A 26,880-nucleotide genomic window follows, 5' to 3' on the forward strand; every position below is an offset into this window, starting at 1 on the left:
AAGAAAATGAAGACAAAAGATATAATATTAATAACATATTGAAGTGTACATCTACATCAGTGAACATATACCGGGAGGTATATCTATCCTAGGATATTCTTACCCCCCTGTCGGTTTTCCTTAAACTCAAAGAAAATGAAGACAAAAGATATAATATTAATACCATATTGAAGTGTACATCTACATGAGTGAACATATACCGGGGGGTAAATCTATCCTAGGATATTCTTACCCCCCTGTCGGTTTTCCTTAACTCAAAGAAAATGAAGACAAAAGATATAATATTAATACCATATTGAAGTGTACATCTACATCAGTGAACATATACCGGGGGGTAAATCTATCCTAGGATATTCTTACCCCCCTGTCGGTTTTTCTTAAACTCAAAGAAAATGAAGACAAAAGATATAATATTAATAACATATTGAAGTGTACATCTACATCAGTGAACATATACCGGGGGGTAAATCTATCCTAGGATATTCTTACCCCCCTGTCGGTTTTTCTTAAACTCAAAGAAAATGAAGACAAAAGATATAATATTAATAACATATTGAAGTGTACATTTACATCAGTGAACATATTCCGGGGGGTAAATCTATCCTAGGATTTTCTTACCCCCCTGTCGGTTTTCCTTAAACTCAAAGAAAATGAAGACAAAAGATATAATATTAATACCATATTGAAGTGTACATGTACATCAGTGAACATATACCGGGAGGTATATCTATCCTAGGATATTCTTACCCCCCTGTCGGTTTTCCTTAAACTCAAAGAAAATGAAGACAAAAGATATAATATTAATACCATATTGAAGTGTACATGTACATCAGTGAACATATACCGGGGGGTAAATCTATCCTAGGATATTCTTACCCCCCTGTTGGTTTTCCTTAAACTCAAAGAAAATGAAGACAAAAGATATAATATTAATACCATATTGAAGTGTACATCTACATGAGTGAACATATACCGGGGGGTAAATCTATCCTAGGATATTCTTACCCCCCTGTCGGTTTTCCTTAAACTCAAAGAAAATGAAGACAAAAGATATAATATTAATACCATATTGAAGTGTACATGTACATCAGTGAACATATTCCGGGGGGTAAATCTATCCTAGGATATTCTTACCCCCCTGTCGGTTTTCCTTAAACTCAAAGAAAATGAAGACAAAAGATATAATATTAATACCATATTGAAGTGTACATCTACATCAGTGAACATATACCGGGGAGTAAATCTATCCTAGGATATTCTTACCCCCCTGTCGGTTTTCCTTAAACTCAAAGAAAATGAAGACAAAAGATATAATATTAATACCATATTGAAGTGTACATCTACATCAGTGAACATATACCTGGGGGTAAATCTATCCTAGGATATTTTTACCCCCCAGTCGGTTTTCCTTAAACTCAAAGAAAATGAAGACAAAAGATATAATATTAATACCATATTGAAGTGTACATTTACATCAGTGAACATATACCGGGGGGTAAATTTATCTTAGGATATTCTTACTCCCCTGTCGGTTTTCCTTAAACTCAAAGAAAATGAGGACAAAATATATAATATTAATACCATATTGAAGTGTACATCTACGTCAGTGAACATATACCGGGGGGAAATCTGTCCTAAGATATTCTTACCGCCCTGTCGGTTTTTCATGAACTCAAAGAAAATAAAACAAATCTCAGTTTTTCTTTCAGTATCATGTGGTGTTGTTTGAATCCTTGGACGTTTGTATTTCCTATACACTGGAAAATTTGACATCCAACTAGGTGTTTTTTTTTCCTTGATTTTGGTTTCTTTATTTCAGGTGCATAGTCAAGTGGACGTCATTCCAGCAGGGTCATACGTACACTGTCCAGCTAGAGTAATGTATCCGATTGTTTGGACGATTCCTTCAACAGTTCTCTCGCCGTTTGAACAAGTCTAATATATTATCTTATGTTTCCTCTCACGCTAGTGAACTCCTAAATTTATTGCTTATGAGATGTGTTGTCGTTTCTTGTCATTTGATTGCCTCCTCTACGCATTCGTCGTGTTGCAGGTTTTCTGAAAGCAAATGCTTTGCTCACACGTTATTAACTTTTAGCAATTCTGCTTCACTGTGGTTATCTTGTACTAATTATACTAAGCGGATACTGTAATATTTTAATGATACCTTAATTTATCTGACTTCTAAGTTTGGGCTGCTATCTTGTCTTCTTCTTAATGTAACGTTTGTAATGACGAGCAGTGCATATTACAATTATAATACATTTAAATGTTCTTCTGTGTAATGTAGCTACGTGATACTTATTCAGTTCTTGTAAACTTATCTCCGTGAATGATGATTTTCAATGTCCTGAATCAGAGGTGGACTTGTCCGCCGGGCAACCGGGCAAATGCCCTTTTCGCTTTCCACTTTATGGTACCCATTTCCCACGAAAAATGTTTAATAATGAAAACCTAATGAATAAATTTTCCTGATATATTTAAACTATTTTTCTGTACTAAAACAAAATAATTCGCGTATCTTGTGAATCTGTTGATAATAACTTTTCAAGGCGCGAGAAAAAATGAAATGAAATCTTTGAGTTGAGTTGATTTTGAGTTTAACGTCCCTTTTCAGCAGCGAGGCTATATGAGACGTGGACCTACTGATTAACGTGGAATCCGAACCACATGAGCTCCCGCCGGGAATCGAACCCGGGTCTTCCGCGCCATGAAATCTTTGAGTTTTACGTCCCACGGTTATGCCGCGCGAGAAAGATTAACTGATCTGAAGTTACAAATGTATTAAAAGCTTTAGTGCGTTCTTAATCGAGCATCAAAACGAAATAGCACTTTTCTTTCAAGTATCTTTATTTCAAACATGCAAAGTATGTAAAATACCGTTCCTCACACGGGAAGAATACGTTTACAGAAAAATATTTGGAAGGTATTATGAAAACTTTTCTCCCAGTATTTGAATCAAGGTGAAATGTAAAAAAAAATCAACTTTATTAATTGACCCATATGATACAAATGTAACAACCGGTGCAGCGAATATTCCTTGAAAAAAATTGTTCTGTCTTTCTCGCTTAGGATACACATTTCAGTCAAAAAGAGCCGAAAAAATCCCAGGTCGACCCAAGTACTTTGGTCAAAACTTTATTTTAAACGGTTAAATCACTTCCTCGCTTTAGCCATTTCGTATGTATAAAATGAGAATATATTAGAAATTGTCCAGTTTTCCCCTTTCGAAACATAATTACCGAATACTTCGAATGAGTTAACCAATATTTAGAAAATAGTTTTTAAGCAAATCCATATATTTGTTAATCTGTGAATAAATACAGGGAAATTTTAATATTATAAATACTGCTCACTTTCCTCCACTTACGAGCCGAAGTATCAAAAATGCCAAAATACATATTACATTTTTTTTAGCTAACTTTTTAGTTGCCAAATTTCGCACTTACGCTTTAAGGAAATTTTTACATTTTTACATTTTTCTCGATACATAATGGGAACGTTACCATAGAAAGACCGAGGTGTAATCTGACACATGGAAGACCAAGAGGGTCAATTTTTTGCCCGAGGTTGTAAAAACCATTTTAACCATTACTAATATAATTTCAAGTTGTTTAATGACCTACTAATAAGTATGAGTTTTAAGATTATATTGAATCTTCTGAAGTTTTATTTTAATACGAAATATTTCAAATATATATCTTAGTACAGGCTACAGACATTTGTTTAGCAGATATGAAGTGCCATTAAATACATTATCATTTGTGGACAAATTACAATACTAAATCTGCCAGTGTTATGTTTGATCAATATCTGAAAGTAGATTTTATTAGCTTAATCATGAATTCAATGAACATACAAGATTACAAAGATATTACTGGAGTAATACCGTAGTTCTCTAATCAATTCTATGTTGCTTACAAATGTATTGACCAATCACCCGCGCTACATTTTTTTTCGTAAATTACCATGATAGTATACATTCTAGTACAGCGGGGGACACTTCTAAATGGTACACCTTAGCCGTAAATCTCCATATGGCTGTACCATTTAGAAGTGTCCCCCGCTGTACAACTAAATTTAAGTTAGGACTAACAGAAGAAAACACAAAAAATAATCAAACATGTTCAAAAATTGATTTGTTCAGAGCAAAGAGAAATAGGAAGTGCGGGCAAATTTGACCCACCTTGGTCCTCCTAGAGTTAATATGATAGGAATTGTACACCTTTTCCCCTTAGGAGTGGAATTACGAAAACGCTGCACACATATTCCATTTTTTTCTTTTTGGTAAGAGTTCAAACGAATTACACACCTCCAGCTTAAGTAAATCCTTATATTTGTTATTTTCTGAGCGGATAGAGGGTAACTTGAATATCCATGAAGATACTCTCTTTCACTACTTAGGAACGTAACTTTCTGAAACACGTAATATGTTATTTTTACTGAGCTTAAATGCAAACATTCACATGTCCAACTTTAATAAATGCTATTACTTGATATTTTTTGAATACATAGTGGGTAATTTTAATATTCAAAAAAATATTCCCTTTCTTCCCATAGGCTCGAAATTTCCATAAATGCTTAAATACGTATGCCACAATTTTTAGATAGTTCAAATACCAAATTTAATACTTCCAAATTAAACGAATTCTCACATTTGGTATTTTCTGATTAAATAATGAGAAACTTTAATATTCAAGAAATTGACCCTTCTTTTAGGAGCGAAACTTTTTAAAACGCTGAAACACGGATTTCATTATTTTCAGTTAAGAGATTAAATTCGAACTTTTTCATCCACAATTTTCACGAATCCTTACGTTTGATGTTTTCTGAATAAATAGTGGCTAATTTTAATATTCAAGAAAATATATGCTTTATAATTTTAGGTGCGACACCTTAAAAAATGTTGAAACTATAATTTTAGGTAAGAGAGTAAATGCCTAATTTCACATCTCCAACTTAAATGAATCCTTACATTATTTATTTATTTATACATATTTATGAGCATTACTCTCATCTACGGCCTTAAGCCCGTCAAGTATGAGAGAGGACGCCTCTAGGCGAGCTCAATATCCGGGGGAAAGGAAGAAAGGATTGAGGAAGGAAGGAAGCAGCCAGGGACCTGAATGTTAGGTATTATCCAGCTATTTGCCTTGTGTAAATGAGGAAAAACCAGGAAAAACGTCCACCATGATGGCTGGCCCGACAAAGCTGTTATAAACCAACCCTATGAACATCAAACCCGTGACCTTCGCACCAAAGGCGAGAGAGTTAGTAACTACGCTACGCGGGACCACACGAATCCTTACAGTTTACATTATCTGAATAAAGAGTGGTAAATTCTACTGTACTTATAGTAATTTTGCCTGGACGATAATGGGTCATTCAATTGTCCTCTTTTATATCTACGTACGGATGGAAGAGTTCTTATGCTATAGTTACTACTAGTAAAATCAAAAGTAGTTGCAGACATAATATGAGATGTCTATAGCAGCAAATGTCTATGAATGGCGCAATACACCCCCTCTGACCAACTGATATGGCTCACTCAAAATACCTGTGCTATCTCCCTTTCCGTGGAAATGGTCCAACTCTGTCCACAATAAAATTAAACCACTTCAACCGTTTAGAAATACAAACTAATCTCAAGTGTGCTCAGTGCCGGATTTAGGATTCATGGGGCCCTAAGCTGTTGAAAGTAATGAGGCCCTTTATACAGGTATATCTAGTCTTTCTTTTTCAGCGATAAATATCGCCATGTTGGGGACTTTGAATATATGCTATATGGTTATTTATGAACCTAATATATATATATATATATATATATATATATATATATATATATATATATATATATATAAATACATTATAAATTTCTGAAACAAAATCCATCATTTTGACTTTCCCTGTACATAACATTATTAATAAGACACTATGTGAAGAATGAGTCAAGAGGATGACGGCTGATTTGAATCTTATTCGGGGCTCTTTTATTTTGTTTACCAAGTCCTTACTATAGTGCTTCACCTCCCAACCTTTTTATATCAACATTTTATACCAATCCCAGCGCTCCTTTCTCTCTTCGTGCTATATATACGAAAATAAAATCACAGAATAAGGAAAGAATGGGTACGATATGGAGAGAAAATACGTCATTAATAATTATGCCACAAAAATATCACGAGAACGCGGTTAATTAATTAGAACAATTAGGTTGAGCAAATGAAAAAAACAAATTTTCTTCGAAAATCAAAAATCTTTGCTCTTAAGACTTTTATTTCCGAAAAATAAACAGAGAAAGCAAATAATTCAATGCACGTGTATTGATATCCTAGGGGGGCTCAGCCCCCCATAAAAAAGCGCCGATTTCTCTGTAAATTTGGGGGGCATTCAGATGTAGAAGATATATATATCAAGATTTAAAGACAAATTCGAGATATAAAAAGTATTTTGCCGCTTAGAGTTGTCCAAAAGACAATTGGTACAAAGGATATTTCGTACAAAAGACAATTGGTCCAAAGGACATTTCGTCGAAAAGACAATTGGTCCAAAGGAAATTTTATCCAAAGGACAATTGGTTCAAAGGACATTTCGTCCAAAGACATTTGGTCCAAAAGACATTTGGTCCAAATGACATTTCGTCCAAAAAACAATTCGTCCAAAGACCATTTCGCCCAAAGACAATTGGTCCAAAGGACATTTCAACCAAAGACATTTGCTCCAAAAGGCAATTGGTCCAAATGACATTTCGCCCAAAAGGCAATTGGTCCAAAGAACATTTCGTCCAAAGGACAATTGGTAATTGCTCCAAAGGCCAATTCGTCCAAAAACATTTGCTCCAAAGGATATTTCGTCCAAAAGATAATTGGTCCAAGGGACATTTCGTCCAGAGATGTTTAGTTCAAAGCACATTTCGTCCAAAGGACATTTGGTCCGGTAACGCTTGGGGGTCTGGGGTTTCTTTCTATTAGAAAAGTAAAAAAGTGATGCCTATAACATTATGACTCAGTAGCTTCTTATTTCTAAAGGAAATTTGAAATAGAGATTTATCCCGCAATTTTCATTTCGATAGAAAAAATATAATCTGAGATATTCACAAAAACGTAAACGCCTGAGAACAAATGTCCGAACAACAGAAATGAGGAAAAGGTTGGAGTGTGAAGTATGTTGCTGCAATAAGTGCTAATATGACATCTAAAGTTTTAATGTTATGAACAGTGATGAAAATTTTCCGATTCATAAAAAACATACTGCACTTATTCCTACATCGTTGTTTAGCCGTAATGTGAGCTGAAAAGCTTTCTTCCATATTTTTCCGGAAAATTTTCCGTTCTAAAAAGTAGCAGTGATCAAGTAACGATTCCTCAGTAATCATAAAATTGACAGAATTCATGAGTAGAAATGGTAAAAAGTGAAAGATCGTTTAAAGAATCTGAAAATTTTCATGGCTCAGAGAATATTCAGTACTATGTAGGAACAAGTGAAACAATTTTTCATGAATAGAAAAATTGGTAGCCTGTATGAAAAAATTGTAAAACCTTTTATGAGTCGGAAAATTGTCATCATTTTGAAGCAAAAAGTAAATCGAAAAGTTTTATTACTTTGAAGTAACAAGTGAAAGGAATTTTCATAGATCGGAAAATTTTAATTCTGATATACAAACAACTGAAAAAAGTCTTCACAAGCTGAACAATTTTGGACATTTTGTACAGTGATGTTAGGTAGAAAATTTTCAACTATATTTAACTGCACATTCAGCTAGAAATTTGAATTTTTGTACAGTAAAGTTAGTTAGCAAGAAATTATAACTCTCCAATAAGATTTCGGGAACCGGAACATGTTCTAAAATTTCAAGTTGGGAAGGAAAAATTTACATAGTGTTTCTCATTTTCTCTCTCTCTCTCTCTCTCGTCTTCCTCTCTCTCTCCCTCTGTGTATGTGTGTGTGAGTGTGTTTGTGCGTGTGTGTGTAAAGTGCAGGGAAAACACACCGAGTTCGTAGAGTACAAATATCACGCTCTATTATTTAAAATTTAAATTTATTAAAGTGATCAATATTTAACGATTTATAAAAAAAATATCTATTTATTCGAACAACGTTGTTTAGCCGCAAAATTAAATGGCAATAAATATTTCCAATTGGGCTGGTACCTTACTATGCTATTAATATTATATGTTTTGTATTCATTTTCTTTGAGCTGAAGAAAAACCGACAGGGGGGTAAGAATATCCTAGGATAGATTTACCCCCCGGTATATGTTCACTGATGTAGATGTACACTTCAATATGGTATTAATATTATATCTTTTGTCCTCATTTTCTTTGAGTCTAAGGAAAACCGACAGGGGGGTAAGAATATCCTAGGATAGATTTACCCCCCGGTATATGTTCACTGATGTAAATGTACACTTCAATATGGTATTAATATTATATCTTTTGTCTTCATTTTCTTTGAGTTTAAGGAAAACCGACAGGGGGGTAAGAATATCCTAGGATAGATTTACCCCCTGGTATATGTTCACTGATGTAGATGTACACTTCAATATGGTATTAATATTATATCTTTTGTCTTCATTTTCTTTGAGTTTAAGAAAAACCGACAGGGGGGTAAGAATATCCTAGGATAGATTTACCCCCCGGTATATGTTCACTGATGTAGATGTACACTTCAATATGGTATTAATATTATATCTTTTGTCTTCATTTTCTTTGAGTTTAAGAAAAACCGACAGGGGGGGTAAGAATATCCTAGAATAGGTTTACCCCCCAGTATATGTTCACTGATGTACATGTACACTTCAATATGGTATTAATATTATATCTTTTGTCTTCATTTTCTTTGAGTTTAAGGAAAACCGACAGGGGGGTAAGAATATCCTAGGATAGATTTACCCCCCGGTATATGTTCACTGATGTAGATGTACACTTCAATATGGTATTAATATTATATCTTTTGTCTTCATTTTCTTTGAGTTTAAGGAAAACCGACAGGGGGTAAGAATATCCTAGGATAGATTTACCCCCCGGTATATGTTCACTGATGTAGATGTACACTTCAATATGGTATTAATATTATATCTTTTATCTTCATTTTCTTTGAGTTTAAGAAAAACCGACAGGGGGTAAGAATATCCTAGGATAGATTTATCCCCCGGTATATGTTCACTGATGTACATGTACACTTCAATATGGTATTAATATTATATCTTTTGTCTTCATTTTCTTTGAGTTTAAGGAAAACCGACAGGGGGTAAGAATATCCTAGGATAGATTTACCCCCCGGTATATGTTCACTGATGTAGATGTACACTTCAATATGGTATTAATATTATATCTTTTGTCTTCATTTTCTTTGAGTTAAGGAAAACCGACAGGGGGGTAAGAATATCCTAGGATAGATTTACCCCCCGGTATATGTTCACTGATGTAGATGTACACTTCAATATGGTATTAATATTATATCTTTTGTCTTCATTTTCTTTGAGTTTAAGGAAAACCGACAGGGGGGTAAGAATATCCTAGGATAGATTTACCCCCCGGTATATGTTCACTGATGTAGATGTACACTTCAATATGGTATTAATATTATATCATTTGTCTTCATTTTCATTGAGTTTAAGAAAAACCGACAGGGGGGTAAGAATATCCTAGGATAGATTTACCCCCCGGTATATGTTCACTGATGTAGATGTACACTTCAATATGGTATTAATATTATATCTTTTGTCTTCATTTTCTTTGAGTTTAAGGAAAACCGACAGGGGGGTAAGAATATCCTAGGATAGATTTACCCCCCGGTATATGTTCACTGATGTACATGTACACTTCAATATGGTATTAATATTATATCTTTTGTCTTCATTTTCTTTGACTTTAAGGAAAACCGACAGGGGGGTAAGAATATCCTAGGATAGATTTACCCCCCGGTATATGTTCACTGATGTACATGTACACTTCAATATGGTATTAATATTATATCTTTTGTCTTCATTTTCTTTGAGTTTAAGGAAAACCGACAGGGGGGTAAGAATATCCTAGGATAGATTTACCCCCGGTATATGTTCACTGATGTAGATGTACACTTCAATATGGTATTAATATTATACCTTTTGTCTTCATTTTCTTTGACTTTAAGGAAAACCGACAGGGGGGTAAGAATATCCTAGGATATATTTACCCCCCGGTATATGTTCACTGATGTACATGTACACTTAAATATGGTATTAATATTATATCTTTTGTCTTCATTTTCTTTGAGTTTAAGGAAAACCGACAGGGGGGTAAGAATATCCTAGGATAGATTTACCCCCCGGTATATGTTCACTGGTGTAGATGTACACTTCAATATGGTATTAATATTATATCATTTGTCTTCATTTTCTTTGAGTTTAAGGAAAACCGACAGGGGGGTAAGAATATACTAGGATAGATTTACCCCCTATTGTGAGTGAACAATATTTCTTTTTGTGAATAAAATTCATCGAAAAATTTGATTGTTGTCTCTTTTGTCGATGTTTTACCGGGGGGTATATCTGTTCTAGGTAGTTTTACCGGGGGGTATATCTATCCTGGGATAGATTTACCGGGGGGTATATCTGTCCTAGGACAGTTTTACCGGGGAGTATGTTTATCTGTGGGACTATTTTACCGAGGAGGTACGTTTGTCCTAGGATTTTTTTACCGGGGTACGTTTGTCCCAGGACTGTTTTACCGGGGGGTATATCTATCCTAGTACTTTTTTACCGGGGGGTATGTTTTACGGGAGGTACGTCTATCCCGTTACACCGGTACGCTGCAAACATTACCAGGCATACAATTCACATCACGCGACAGACTGCAAGAATAACAGTAAGTCTGGATACTGTGTGGGGGTCCACAATACACATGTTTGTACAAATCTTCAGTAACCTCCTAAATGTGCTACTTGTAAAGAACATCTACTGTACAGATACAAGTGAAAAGTAAAATCAAAATCTCCTCAGGAACGTCTTGAGTTGATCGTTCCAATACGGCCTCTGGCCCAATCGCACAACACTACAACTGTTCGATTCCCCTATTAATTTTTATCAACTTTTTACTTTTCTAACACTGGCCTTACAGAACATCTATCCATTAATCACACCTCATATTCTTCAACTAATAATACTTGCGGCAGAAACTAACTATCATGACACTTTCACTACTACCTATTCAAGCAATACTGTCCATTTTCATAAATCCCACCTTACATCAATCGATTAATTAGTTCGTAATTTGGCTTCATTCTTTCTCTCTCTCAACATTCAAATTACTGCCGAAAAGTTTTTATTTGAGCATCTCCTTGGTCATCACATAATAGCACTCTTACGAAAACGAAAACCTTTTTTACTTCTTAGTCTAGGGGCCACCCATAGGTCCTGTTGGATCGAAAAGGTCGAGAGCAAATTATTACTGGACTTTGTCTAATGGTACTGGTGGATGATTTCTGGCTTGGTCACATGTTCTGAAAACTGTGAGTTTCTTGGCAATATGGCCGCCAAGGTCAAAGGTCGCCCAAAAATTACACTATATCAGAAATCTTTAAATATATTTAAAACGGTTTAGTTTTTCGAAAAATAGCCTTCTACAAAAGTTGTTCAGAATTAAATTTTCAGCAAATTCACTACTTTTACCATTTTGTTCAGTGGCGTAGCGTGATCAAAAATTTAAGGAGGCACTAAACTCTCACAAATCTCTAGACCATATGAATATTCATATGATAAAGAGGTAAGTAGATATTTCAGGGAAGAATGTTGAGGTATGTACCTTCCTGTTCTATCTTCCCCCTCCCCCGAAGCGATGTCCTTGCCTGAAAACCTTCCTTTATCACAAAAATGCTAATATATAACGTAAACGTATACGATACATTTTATTTTATTTACTTTTACGGTATTTAGTTAAATGTAAGTCACAGTGGCGTATTTACGATTTTGTTTCGGGAGGGACTTTGCTAACTTTCGGGGGGGGGGGGCTTTGCCTGGAAATGTGAAAATTCTGCAAGGTATTTCATTTACTTTACTGTACTAAGTAAGATTTCGGGGGGGCTTAAGCCCGGAAGCCACCCCCCTAAATACGCCACTGGTAAGTCATTGTAATTTCTCAGAGGTTTTATTCCATTAAGTAGAAGTAATCTTGCTGTATTTAGCAAAGTCAATGTTAACATTTTCTTGGGTCTGGGTTTGTTCTACACTTGTAAAGTTATCATCAACTACATTGGTGACTATCTGAATGAAAGTGGAGCAAAAGAAGTGCTGACAGATGTAGAAATATTTGGAACAAAAGTGACTGAGAGCGTGCTTAGTGGTAGCCACTACTCTCGTGGAATTCGAGGTCTATTTCTATTCGCAGAAGCAATTCAAATTTTACAGTGGCAACAATTCTTTCTGAGGTCATATCCCAGAAAATATATGGATGTCATTCAGTCAGTAAAATGTCTTCAAGATGCATGTGAAGTTGAAAATACGTTCGCATATTGAAGTTTCCAACATTATGCAACCCATAATCGATAATTTCAATTCCTTTGTGCAAAATGGATGCAATAAGTAAAAAAAAATGTTCAGTTATTTGAATACATTCATCAGTGTTGTGTTTCAAGTCTTAAGAGATATGATTCGAGCTGACAGAAAGGGCAATTGGGGGCATCTTGTGTATGTTCTCTAACGTTTCCTTCCACTGTTCTTTGCGTTCTGAAAAAATAATTATTCTAGATGAAGTTCAGTTTATTTGGAAGACTGCTTGAAGCTTCAAGAGAAATATAAAAATATCCGTAAGGAGTTCATGAGAGGTCACTTTCTTGTTCAACAAACAGATTGAAACTTTAGTGGAGTTGCAATGGACCAGGCACTGGAGTAGCTGTAGAACAAATCCGGAAAATGTCCAGAAGGAATCATTGGTATCACAAGACTGAAGGAAGCTGTTGCCCAACGCGATCTAATTCAACATGAAAAGACCAGCATGAAACACTTCCATCGTAGGATGTGCGGGTTCCAAGAAAATGTGTACACACATCACCACGAATTCTTATTAAGTATCACGCAATCAGATGCTGATTCTGTGAAAAAAATTGTGAATTTTATCTGTGAAAGACTGAACCCGTTTGATTTCAATCATTGCAGTTTGCAGAATCTAGTAACTGGAAAACATTATACGTAAACCGAGGAGAACTTCAATTCGCGACGACAGATTTATTAAAAAAAACACAATAAGTTATTCAGTCCCTTGGCACAAATAAAAGAAACGAAGACTCAACAAGAAAACGAGAAATTTGACATTATAAGGGAAACCTCAAATAGTATGAAGATTATTGACATAACTATGGAGAGAGAATTCCCACTTGATTGCTTATTGTGCTACGAAATAACTTCAACTTCGTTTTTGCTAACAACAATCCAAATCAAACAAATCTGAAATGAAACAGGAACTGGAAAAAGAATTGCCTGAAATTCCTACTTCAACTCTCTCTGTGTCTTCTTTAGCAGCTTCAGCTGCATTTGGCATCATGCCGTGTTGTTGCTGAGTCGGCGGGAAAGTCATTGATGACGTTGGGGGATTTTGCACATCATATCTTGTGTACAATTCTATCGATAGTACAAGGATCAAGCAGAATAGATAATACATACGATGTGTATAAAGAGGATAGTGTAAAATCACACGAATGTTTCAGAAGATGTAAGAGTCAACCCATTGAAATTATTATCAATGGCGCAAAAACTCCAATGCCAAAATATATGCATGCATTCTGGGCATCTTCCCAAAATAATTACAGACTACAAATGTTTTTCTCTGACTATTTGATGAAACGGAGTCATGAATTACGAGGGATGGATGTGTATGTTGTCGGGTTAGAAGTTTGTGGGGAAAGAAGAATTCGCATATTAAATTAGAAATATACGATGTTCTTGATTTGCAATGTCAGCTAGATGAAGCTGATGACAGGATATTTTTTTCACATTAAGCATTCAGTCTCCAACTCGAACATTAAGCACCTCTTGCATCCTCTGATATTGATGACTTCATTTGTGCCTTGTATTGTTACCAGAAAGACTTCAGAAGTCACTTATTAGTAGAACTATGGGTATTATGAGGGGTGGGATCACTTCACGATATAGCCTCATCCATATTCTTGCTGAATGTTCGCGAAGTTCCGTGATTGATATCTTACCAGCAGTCCGCGCTCTAACTGGATGTGACACTACAAGCAAAGTTGGCACTAAGCGTTCTGCTGTTAACATTGCAATAAACATGGCACAATATTTGACTGAATTCGACATAGAAGAGTTGTCAAAACCCATGATAGTGTCTGCGGAAACCTTTCTAGATGATGTCAAGCAAGTTCTCCTTGATGGATAATTATAGAATTCACCAATATCATCGCTTTAAATGTCTGGATTCCTCCAAATTACCGCCAACCTCATCTTCGATACATCATCATATCAGAAAAGTTTACTTTCAGTGCTACAACTGGTACCACATACTTGATGAAGCCCCAGAACTCGACCCATCTCAGTATGGCTACACAGACAATGATGGCGAATGGATCGCAGAAATTATACCTGGAACTCTTCGTATCGACTTCCCATTCCTCTGCACTTGTACAAAACGGACAAGAAACACATCTTGTAAATGTCGCATTAATGTAATCTCTCATTGTCAATTCTGCAATAGTGAAAGCAGCGAACATAAAAATCCGTTCACGTAATTTTGATTTATCAAGTCACGTGTATTTTTATAAATCACATTTATGTGCACCTAGTCGTGTAAAAAATATATATATTCTAAACTAAATAACACCTCAATATCACTTTATTTGTTTATCGATTGAAATTATATTCAAACTTAGTGTTGTATCTTGTAAAGAAAAATTGAAATAAGGTCTTTGTTTGTACGTTCAGCGTAATCAGTATTTGAAGTGATGGGAGAGAAAACAATTCTTACAATTAAAAAATAATAAACAAATATCAGTATATACATAACTTCAAACTCAATATGGTAATAAGCGAGAATGTACTTTAAGTATCTTTGCAGAATAATTTATTTTCTTGTAAGTAAATAAGATTTATATTCAGAACTCAGATAACGAAGATATAAAACAATGTAGGTTATATACAAAAAGAACTAATTAATACTAGCTTTAGTAAATATAGTATGACTCCCGCTACTAAATGAAATGAAACCTCTGAAAAATTAGTCACTTACGTTTAACTAAATACCGTAAAAGTAAATAAAATAAAATGTAGCGTATACGTTTACGTTATATATCAACATTTTTGGGATAAAGGTAGGTTTTAGGCAAGGGCATCGCTTCGGGGGAAGGGGAGGGTCGAACAGAAAGATACACACCTCCAATATTCTCCCCTGAAATATATACTTACCCCTTTATAATATGGATATTTGTATGGTCAATATATCTGTAAGATAGTTTAGTTCTCCCTTAAATTGTTGATCACGCTACGCCACTGGACAAAATAGTAAAAGTAGTGAATTTGCTGAAAATTTAATTCTGAACAATTTTTGTAGAAGGCTATTTTTTTTAAATAACCGTTTTAAATATATTTAAAGATTTCTGATATAGTGTAATTTTTCGGCGACCTTTGACCTTGGCGGCCATATTGCCAAGAAACTCACGGATTTCAAAACATGTGATTAAGCCAGAAATTATCCACTAGTACCATTAGACAAAGTCCAGTAATAATTTGCTCTCGACCTTTTCGATCCAACAGGACCAATGGGTGGCCCCCGCATTCTCTCTCTTTTGACGATTATCACACTACACAAAAATAAATTATGAAAACGATGAGTCCGGCACTCTGTGTCAATGAGGGAGTAACTACTGGTTCATAGGTTCTAATGTTCATAGGTTTCGTTAAGAAAATTTCCCTCGACTGACATAAAATTTTCCCTTTTTCTCATGAAACTTTTCCTAGTTTGTTTAATGTCCAGTTCCTACGATAGAAGCTGTGATAAGATTAATTTGACTATATAAAAATAAATGCGAACCATATTTATTTTATTCATTTGGTTTTTGCTTTTATTTTTTCTTTCTCCTCACTTTTTTTTTTTTTTTTTTTTTTTTTTTACAAAAAAATACATACAAATTCACACAGCCAAGAATGGGTGCAAATTATGCTACTTTGTACGGACACACACACGCACAAACTATTGTTATTGTATTGATTTATTTCTAAAGAACAAAGTAAAATTTAAGCATTTATATTGGTAAATCATTCAGCGCTAGAATTTCTCTGAATTTTTCACGTTTTATCGAAAAATTCTCACTTTTCCTTTTTTCCTAAATTTACCTATAAAATTTCCCTAGATTAGGGAAATTTCTCTCAAACTACAAACACTACTGGATTCTCGCCTTTTTTTTTTTTTTTTTTACTATTTCGACAGCTCCACTACACTACGACGCCTCTACCGGAATACATCCTTGCCTTAGTTCACTTTTAAAATATTATCCTTATACCGGCTCATACAGTATTTTACTAAGTGTGAATTTTCATTTTCAATATCCAATACCTCGTTACCTCAATGGCTGACACGAATATGTTTATTACGAAATAAGAGTATGCTTATTTAGTCCAGATTTATTCATTTTAAAATTAACATAAGCAACAAAAAATTCTAGTTTTAAAATAAGAGATAATAAGAATTAAAAAAATAATTTTAGGTAAATCCTTTTAACAGCGTAACAGAAGATTAATTCGTAATGTGAGGTAGCAAATCACTTCAATTTGTACTGTTAAGCTTCAATTTCAGCATAAACAAACAAGCTGAGAAATGAAATTGACTTGATGTTATAGACAGACAACATGAAACTGATATTTATATAATTATTATATAATTAGTTTAATAATGATAAATTTTCAGTGAAATGCTTCCAGCTCGAAATCTGGATAATTCCAAGTATATGAACATTTTAAAGATAGACTATTATGTATATTCATGTTACTCGATTCCTGGCTTTTAACAGACATATCGAGGCATGTAACATGGAGTTACAAATTTAAGCCACGCAAAATGGATAATTTTGATTAATATTTATTATAGAAGTACACGGAGCTTGAATAATTAACTTAATCATTTTAATGTACGATCATTGGCGAAGACTGATATAGGAGTTGATAGTGGAAGAATAGTATGGAAAGAAATGGTTATGTGACCAATATATAGGTACTAAATCTCAGTTATATATTAATGAGTTATAGGTAGAGTTAATAATGGACCAAGATTTTGTCCCTTCACCAATTTTTTTAAAAAAATTAAGTCTTTTGTGTTTACAAAAGCTGTAACAACAAAGTGTTTCTATAATGACCAAGGTTTGCAGCTTATAATGTTTCGTATGGGTAACCCCTTAGCTTCATAGCAGCCTCCAGGGTTTAGGATAGGTTACGATCAGTTGGTCGACTAATGCCAGGTCCCTCGGTGGTTGGGCTTTTGTTTGTCCTCTTCGGGTCCTTTCGTGAGTCCGTCTTCTTTCCGCTTCCCTCGGTGTTTTTCGTGTCGGCTTCTCGTCTGCTATACTGTTTACAATCAATAATACGTGTTGTATTGACATGTGCTTTTGTCGTGATGTGTGGATCCTTACAATATATATATATATATATATATATAGGGCACTAGGGAAGTTTTGCAATACGATCTTATCTCTTATACTTTTTTAAGGTACTTTCCACCACACATTACACACTTTTCCATTCTTCGAAACCAGTCGTCGAAGAAACTGCCCATCTTTTGGCAGAAATCTGGGCACATTCATCGTCCCAAGCCCTTAGTAGGACGTTATCGCTTGTAAAACGCATTCCTTTATGTCTGGTTTTCACATGAGAGGACAGCGCGAAGTCACAGGGAGCGAGAGCAGGACTGTATGAAGGGTGCTCTAACAGTTTTAGTCCAGTGCTGGCCAAATACTCTGTAGCAAACTTTTGAACGGTACGCTGGAGCGTTATCGTGGTGAAAACACTATGTGCCTATACTTGAGTTTGGGCGCAACTGTTTGAGAGCTGTAAGAACTTTAGGCAGACATTCCTTGGTATACTGCTTTCTGTGACTGTCTTCTGTGTTTCTAAGACAACTCTCTCGACAATTTCTCGCACACTAAAAAATACTGCTACCTTTCTCTTCTTCATTGATGTGGACTTTTCAACAGCCACGGGGGTCTCCTCATCTTCGAACACTTACACTTTGTTTTGAGCCTTTGTTGGGACGTCATAGTAATAGAGCTAAGTTTCGTCATCTGTCACAATACTGTTTAGAGAGGAAGATTTTCTATTTTTAAATTTTTCAACACTTCACGGCACTATGAAACACTGTGTGCCATCTGCTCGTCGGTCGTCATGTGGTACCCAAAGGGTACAAAATTTTCTAATTCGAAGGTTAGGGTTACAGCCTTTCATCTGAAGAAATACCGGACATATCGAGAATTGAAGCCAAGTTAAAAGATAGTCATGCAAAACTGGTCATAATGCATCCCTTTTACACACCCACACGCAAAGGTAGACTCTCAATATTAAAAACGTGTTTTTATTTGTTATTAGCATAACAAGGTAAAAGAGAATAAATGAGAAATTGTACTTTTAAAAAGAGCAATCCTCTACATTTACTTTAAAAGTCTTTACGTATTATTCTTTGTGACTCCAGTTTATCAAAATTAAACATGTACACAATGATTGTCGCATATCTATAACTGTCTTCCTGTAAGAATATAATTTGATAATGATTTTGCAGAGCACTTTTAATACTGATACTACATGTATAATCGGCAAATGTATATTTGTGGTAAATATCATACGAAAAGAATTATAAACACGAAAATTAGAATGAGTGAAACAATATGTTGCTAAATGAACAAGAAAGTTTTATTTTCGTTTTATTGTTCTTATTTGCTGCTCTTTTGACTTGAAATTTTTGCCACATACATGTCTTTGCCGATTATACACATACTAACATTATAAGAAATACCGGGTGAATTCGTTATCAAATTATATCCCTACAACAACACATTTATAGACATGCGACAATAATTTTGGACATGAGTGTACATAGTTCAGTTACGTTAGACATACACATTATATGGAACATTACTAAAATGCTTACCAAGTAACTTGAAACATGATGTCAACGCTCATATTAGTACTTATAAAGTTAACTGGCATTTAAGTTTGCTTATACTTAAATGAATACTTTTTGTTACTTTTCGCAGTTTCAAGCAGCTAGGATTGTGTCATTAAATAGTCATAAAATTCTGAGCAGTTCTGAGGAAAAATAACTTTACACGGTATCTCTGCTTTCACAACACTAACATCTAGTCGCTTGCAAGCTATCGGACCAAATATTTCTTATAATAGAAAAGACACGTCCGGTAAAAAACATTACTTACGGGAATACATAATACAAACTGAACCAGCTTGTGCAAGTTTGGCAGATTTTCATTTCCACATTTCTAAAACAAGAGATTTCACTTCGTTTCACATGGACTGCCTTTTCCCCTGTAGATGATATTAGCAAGACCTTTTTAAAACCGAAACAAACACAGAGTAGAGTGCTTCCACATTTATGTGTTCGGTTTAATTTAATTTAGTCACTGCTTCTAGCTATATAACATGTAAATTTATAAATTTTCATATTCCCGGACATTTTGGCATCCTGAGTAGAAGTTGTTCCCGGACTCCGAAAGAATTGTTTAATTCCCGGAATGTCCGGGTCAAACCCGGATGAGTGATAACCCTATTGAAGGTGATCACGGAGAACAACTGATGGTGCATTAATGCCCATGCTATTTGATGGTATGTAACCCGTCTATCGGTCTCAAGCATTTTTCGTACTGCAACAATTTTTTGTTCAGTCACAGATAAAGATAGCCGATCTGACCTTAGAGCTAGTTAAAATTCGAATTGAAAGATGTCGCACTACAACTAAATGGACCCACGAAAATCAGATGACATTATAATATTTCATTGTTACTTTGTTATTGTTTATTAGACACTTCTAGGGTATCACTAATAGTGGTAAGTTTTGTATTTATATTCAACATTTATTTTCTCCGACAATTTCTAACTTGAATATTAATTGCATTTTTTTTGCCATATAAAGCACAATGCCTTGTGACTAATCTGTTTAACTACCGTACTCGTAAATGCCTACCACTTATTAATTGGTAGTTCGTACTTTATGTCTATAACTGTAAGTTTTTAAACTAGATGTTATTCCTAGTTCCTGTTAACGAAGTGCGTAAACGGATTTCAAATTATAATGATTTGCATAAACTCATGAGGTACCTATCATAGTCCAGATTCTGGGTGCCCCCCAGTTTTTACCTCCTAAACCCGCCACTGAATTTCCTATTGCACTCGAGGAATAAAGTTGCAGGTGGAACATATTCTTGTAGTACTGAATATGTCCCATCACGAAACTGTCTCTCGCTGTCTGTTCTTGTTTTTGCTTTGTGGCGATCAACCTTAAAACCGGAAATGGTTGATTTCTACTACTTCCGGTTTAAATAGAGAGTTAAAGGAGTTGACAGTGTGTATTCGTGCTACACTGAATTGACTCCAGGAAACCGCTTGTCGATATTTCTTAGCGTTTTTGCTCTCAGGAGATCTTTATCGAAACAGGAAGTAGTAGTTAACTTTTACTACTTCCGGTTTTAGTAGCAGGATATGGTTGAAGGTGATATTCTTTCTTCAGATGCTGACAGCATCTGATTTCTGTTATTGTTTTCGTTCTATGGCGTTCAACGTTGAAACCGAAAATGGCTAATTTCAACCACTTCCATTTAGTAAAGGGTTAACCTGTAAGACGAATTCTGTTCTAGGAACTGTAAATCGATTCGTAAAAAGCGCCTCTCAATATATACGTTTTGGTTCTGATATCTATCAATTGACAGACAAACGGACAGATGGACATGATTCTTAAACATAGCATAATTTGAAAGACTAAAAATTAAACCATCGATGCACACTCACTTTCAGAAGTTGATACAGTTTGATAAAATTACTTTAGATATTTTAATTGTTTTGTTTTGGCTTACCGAGTGTAATGTTTTCCATCCTTAATCTCTCTAAATACAGCGTACAAAAATCAAATTATTGATTCATTCACTAATCACTTATCATGAGATCGAAACTATGAGACATAGAAGTGTGAAAATTTGTAGAAATGTTCTTACACGCTAAGATGTAGATAAGACAGGAAACGTTTTGCAAAATGTGATTTTTAAGAGGCAAAAGGAGGGGTTTGAAGTCCTCTGCCTACGATTTCCGAATTTGTTAGCTGGAGAACTTTGAAATTTTGGTGAGATGATTTCCTTGTACCGTACGCTGCAAATAAGACGAAATTTTGTGAGATGCAACTCCTGGAGGGGCTAAAAGGTGAGCTGAAAACTTTGTACCGTTCTCCAAGTAGCCATGGAATCTTGAAATTTTGTAGAAATGTTCCACACGTTTTCTGTGCTGATGGTATGATAAAGTTTTACGAAATGTGACTCCTACGGTGGTAAAACGGAGGTGAGCATCAATTTGTTGAAACAACAAATGAAATGAAATGAAGTCTTTCAGTTTAAGTCCCACAATTATGCCCTTTAGGCTAAGGGAGACGGATGATTAAGGCAAGTGAATGATGATGGAAGAATTGGTGCAATCAATGTCGGAAATGAAATGAAATCTTTGAGTTTTACGTCCCACGGTTATGCCGGTTAGGCTAAAGAAGACAGTGATGATGAGAAATGAATGAAATGGTGGAATAAAGAAAATGGGAGAACCCCGAGGAAACCCACGCACACGGTGTTTGTCCACCACAAAGTTCACGTGGCAGGGCTGGGATCAAACCCGGGACCCCAAGTACCAGAGGTGAACGGTCTACCACTGAGCCTCCACGGCCCTGCAATCAATGTCGGAGTACCTCGAAAAAGCTCATGAACACGATGTTCTTTACCACAAGTTTAATTGGTCGGGGATCGAATCAGGGATCCAAGGCGTCAGAGATAATAGTTGAAACTAGAAAAGACTATATATAGCTTTACAATATTATCTGTAAGCCGTATTCTTTTTTTGGGAAGATAAGGCATTCTACTAGTTATTAAAAATGTAATCATGTTGTGATGTATGACGAATGCTTTAGGTGAAAATATCATGTCCAAATTCTTACTATTCAATTTCATAGGACTTCCTATGTTGCGTGCATTTTCAAAATTTTACATTATCTTTTACTTTATTCTGAAAAGTGTAAAACAGAAATAATTTTGCCTGCAATAGCTTTTAAGAGATTTACAAGTATGCACCAAAGATTTATTTTTCCTTCAATTTTTTTTTTAATTATTAGTGTTTGTACCTATTTATTTATTTTTATTGGAGAAGCCCATTTATTTCATTTTTGACAAGAGAACTTAAATGAACTTAGTTAATAAAATGAATTCTGTTTTTTTTTATATCTAATTAGAATTCCGTCCTTACTTACGATGACTCTTAATTCTGAAAAAATTAAAAAAAAAAAAAGAGTTTGTGTCTAAAATTCTGGAGATCCATAGGGAATTTTGTGCCAGCATCCTGTATGCATTAGACATTGTAGTTAGATAAAACGTTTTACCGTTGATTGACATTTAGACTGACTGTACAACATGTCGCTGCCCTTTGAAATGATCTCCCGGCTGCCCCCTCATCATTTATCAAGCGCGTGACAATCAACGGCTTGGCTATGCCTCATTAGCATTTGGGTATATGATGGCAGATCACGAGAGCGTATCATCTCTTCAACACAAATGATGTCATGTTCTACATTTAAAAAAAATGTTGTTATACACATTTATTAAATGCTACTATGTAACACATGTGATTGTTTGTTTACAAACACATAGTCAGCAAAGAAAATATATGTTTTTGAAAGGAGTAAACAAGTAAAACTGTATTAAATATTATTTTTTTTTAAATCTACTCAGAGTTCATTAAAAAAAATTATTAATGAATATACTTATTGGGTGATGGATTGGGAGTTGGTATAGACTCAAATAGTGAGGTAGAAAATGGTTAAATATGGATCACTATACCTTATTGATGATATGGTATTATTTTCTTCTGTCTAGATGCAAGATTTCATAATACGCTGAGATAAGCATGCATTGAGAAAATGAGAATCATCCACATCTTTCTTTATCCCCGATCACTTTCATATTTTTTACGTTACATTTAGTATGATACAAAATTATTTTTTAATATTATAAAAAAGACAATTAGAAAAACCTTGCTTAACTAAACACTAGTAGTTTGGTTATCCTTCACTGACTAGGGTAGCAGCAACTGAACCTCTTCCCTTTGTTCGTCGGAATAATTCGTCAGGAGTACTTGTTGCGTATTCTGTTTGACATAATATTACGTTCTGAGAAATGTATGTGTATTCGGGCCTGTGTTTGTCTGAATAATCCATTTGCCAAAAGCATGATTTTTTTAAAAAAAAAAATTAAGGTAAAGATTTTAATGCTCAGGACTAGTTATTCTGTGGTAGATGTTGTATTAAAAGAAGAAGAAGAAAGAAAGAAAAAATCATTGAGAAAGTGTCACTGCAGAAATATTTTTGTACATTTTTCTGGAGAAATTAGTTGCTCGCTTTCGCGATTATTCTTTTATGGCGACAAAACTAAGTAACGATGGCAAGTAAACACAAACTAAAATATATTGATTCTTACCTGATGAATTCTAGCAAGGGCGCCCACTAGGAAGGGGTAAGGTGGGGCGCTCGCCCCCCCTAAGAGAAAATCGTACTTGGGAATATCGAAAGCCCAATAGAATTTTTACATTAGTTATAGCAAAATTTGAAACTATATTTGAAACCTCGCTTATAATTGCCCCCCTTGGAAACCACAACATGGGCGCCCTTGAATTCTACCGATATTGATTCAGATTGTTCATTCTCTGATGTATCATAATCTGATATAGTAACTTCTGAAAACAAACAGCCAAATAGTACTGATGGAGCAACTTGAACACGCAATAGTACTCCTGTGTTTCTATTCACCTCAGCGACCTCGAAAACCATAGATTCAATACTAATATCGGTGATTATTTTTAATGTCAGCCCTTCTCATCCCCGCCCCTCATTCCTGAGAACATGTGTTGTTCAACCCACATAGGTTTCATTTACAGGCTTTAGGTCATCAGCGTGCAAAGTTTGAGTGAAATTGTTTCAGGAGTTCCAGAGTTATTCTGAAACATTTCTTCACACAATTCGGAAGAGCTCTTAAAAAATTACACAAGTAAGGACAAGTCTTGTTCCGAAAATTACACAGGCAAGGGGTTAACGGGAACATTAAGGGCCTTATACAGAGTTATTCTGACACGTAATTAGTGCCATACCAAGGAGTTCGACTAACACATATTTCCTGCAGTACTCAGGTCTTTACAGGCTTTAGATAAACGTCAAAACGTTTCTGCATAAGGCCCTAACAGTCTACTTATTGCTCAGTGACTAGTGTAGTAGATACTAACACGGACGTAGTAGCTATATAACACAGCCTAGGTCACGGACTGATTGATGTTAATATTAGTTATCTATGACTCTTGAAAGTACATTTAAGGTGGATCACTAGGTGTTCTCGGTGCTATGCTAAACGCTGCTTGAATAATGCGGCGTTGCCAGGTAGTGTTGAGTGGTTACTGGTGAAATATAATAAAGGAAGTAATCATGGAATTCTGCTTGGATACATACTGGAGAAATTAGTTTTCGGCCCATACCGCAATTCACAGCTAAGTTCCGCTTCTCGAACTGCAACGCTAGAATCCAGGAATTAAACGTACAAATTTGGCAACAACGCATTATGGCGTTCTGCGCAAGTTTCTTATCAAAATCTATTTCCTTAAATGTAAATTAATATTTAAATAAAATGTGAAACATAACACGAAAAACGGTGAAACAATATTTCTATTTTGTAATAAGATCATTACTTTAAAATACTTTACACATTCAAATAAACATTTCATAAAATTGAACTCTGCTAGTAAGATCTACCATCAAGTGCCATCTTGTGTGCTCATTATAAAACGAATCAAATACGAACCATCTCGTATTTTCTTTTATTTGTTACCTTCTTCAATATCAGAAGACACAACCAAATGTATCAGTGTCTTGTGTTGTAGCAGAAACATAACTTTGTCTTATAGTACAATATTTATAATATGTAACATTTCATTGTTCAGTAGTTAAGGGAATGAGCTAAAATATTTACTGACTTCCGGGTGGTGATCCACCTTAAAATCTCTTTTGAAACCGTTATGCAGATCGATGTGTTACATTAGTATGTAAGTTGATGACGAATGGAACATAAGGTTACCACCTTTTGGTAAATCTAGAGAACATACGTATGTAGGTCGTTGGTTCCTTAGACCCAAGTTTGTACACGAAGTAATTTACTAAGAATAAAAGAAAGAAATACTTATCTTTGTGCATGAAAATTTAAATCAGAAACATTCGGAACAGAAAGTCGTAGCTTCAGCTTGTTGTTCCCAATTAGTTCAATAGACGTTATTAACCATTGAACCAGTACAAACAAAGAATTACATCATTAGTAGTGATTTCACTACTACCAATACAAAAATTTTTAGCGATAGAAGCATCTCAATATCTGGATAGTGGTAGTGATTTCACTGCTGCCAATACAAAAAGAAAAAAAAAATGATAGAAGTATATAAATATCTTCGATAGTGGTGATGATTTCAATATCTGCCAATACGAAAAATTTTAACGATAGCAGCATGTGGATATCTGGAAAGTCATAGCTATACATTGTGGGGTTGAAATTTTCAAGCGTCAGTAAGACTTTCCGTCGCATATATTATAAGTATTTTCGATAATTTGGAGTCCCGCCAAATAATGTGCCCTCTTAGGCGTAGTACGGGACATTTAAATTTTCTTAAAATTTGGGATATTAAGCCTAATTTTGGACAGGTCAACCCTAATGGGGTGTTACCAACAGAAGTCATACACGTATTTGTTCTTCAGAAGTGGTAGAGATATGACCAAAATGTCTTGCTTGTCAATCATTTCCCAAGCTTCACCATCGTCTTAACTAGTGATGGGCAGTGGGAATATTCCCGGTAGGAAGGAAAATACAAATGGAAATATTTCCGGTTTTTTCCCTGACATAAATTCCCGGGAAGGAATTTATTTCCATTTCTTTACTTTATCTTACAAATTATAAGAACCATATGACTACTTTATTTTCATTTATTATGATTTACTTCTAGGTTTTAATAATTTGGAGGTTAAAAAGATTAAAATTCGTTGACTGTATACTTTATATAGGTCTAACTAATAATATGATTTTTTAAAGTTCTATTTCTATTTACACTAAAAGTAGCAAAGTACTAATTTACAAATGATGAAAAGGAACCAGTCTGTAAAGTAATGTAAAAAATATGTAGAAATAGAGATGAACTACTATTCATACACCCCGAACCACCGTTAGTAATAGACGTCGGTCTGTCGTCTATTACGAGAAATACGTAGGAATAAATACTGTCGAATAAACGTATGAAATTTGTAGAAATACGTAGGAAGAAAGGTCGTGTGTGGCAATGTTACGTGCAAAATTATACAGATAAGTCACTATCTTGCAAATATTGTGAACATAAATATGTATGCCCAAATGTTTATAAAATGGTGAGAAATGTGTCTTCTGGCAGTTACCCAACCTAATTTGTTTATAAGATTTAAAAATTCAATATGATTATAATACCAACAGTAAAGTCAAGTTTAGAAAATCCACTTACATCTAAATTAAAGTGTTTAGCGATGTAAAAGTATGTGGACTTCCTTCCACTACCACTTTTTCCACATATTTACGTACTTGCATAGAACACATTGTAAGTAAATATACATT

The sequence above is a fragment of the Thermobia domestica genome, chromosome 11, assembly GCF_964235325.1.
Source record: "Thermobia domestica chromosome 11, izTheDome1.hap1.1, whole genome shotgun sequence".
NCBI classification, from domain to species: Eukaryota; Metazoa; Arthropoda; class Insecta; order Zygentoma; family Lepismatidae; genus Thermobia; species Thermobia domestica.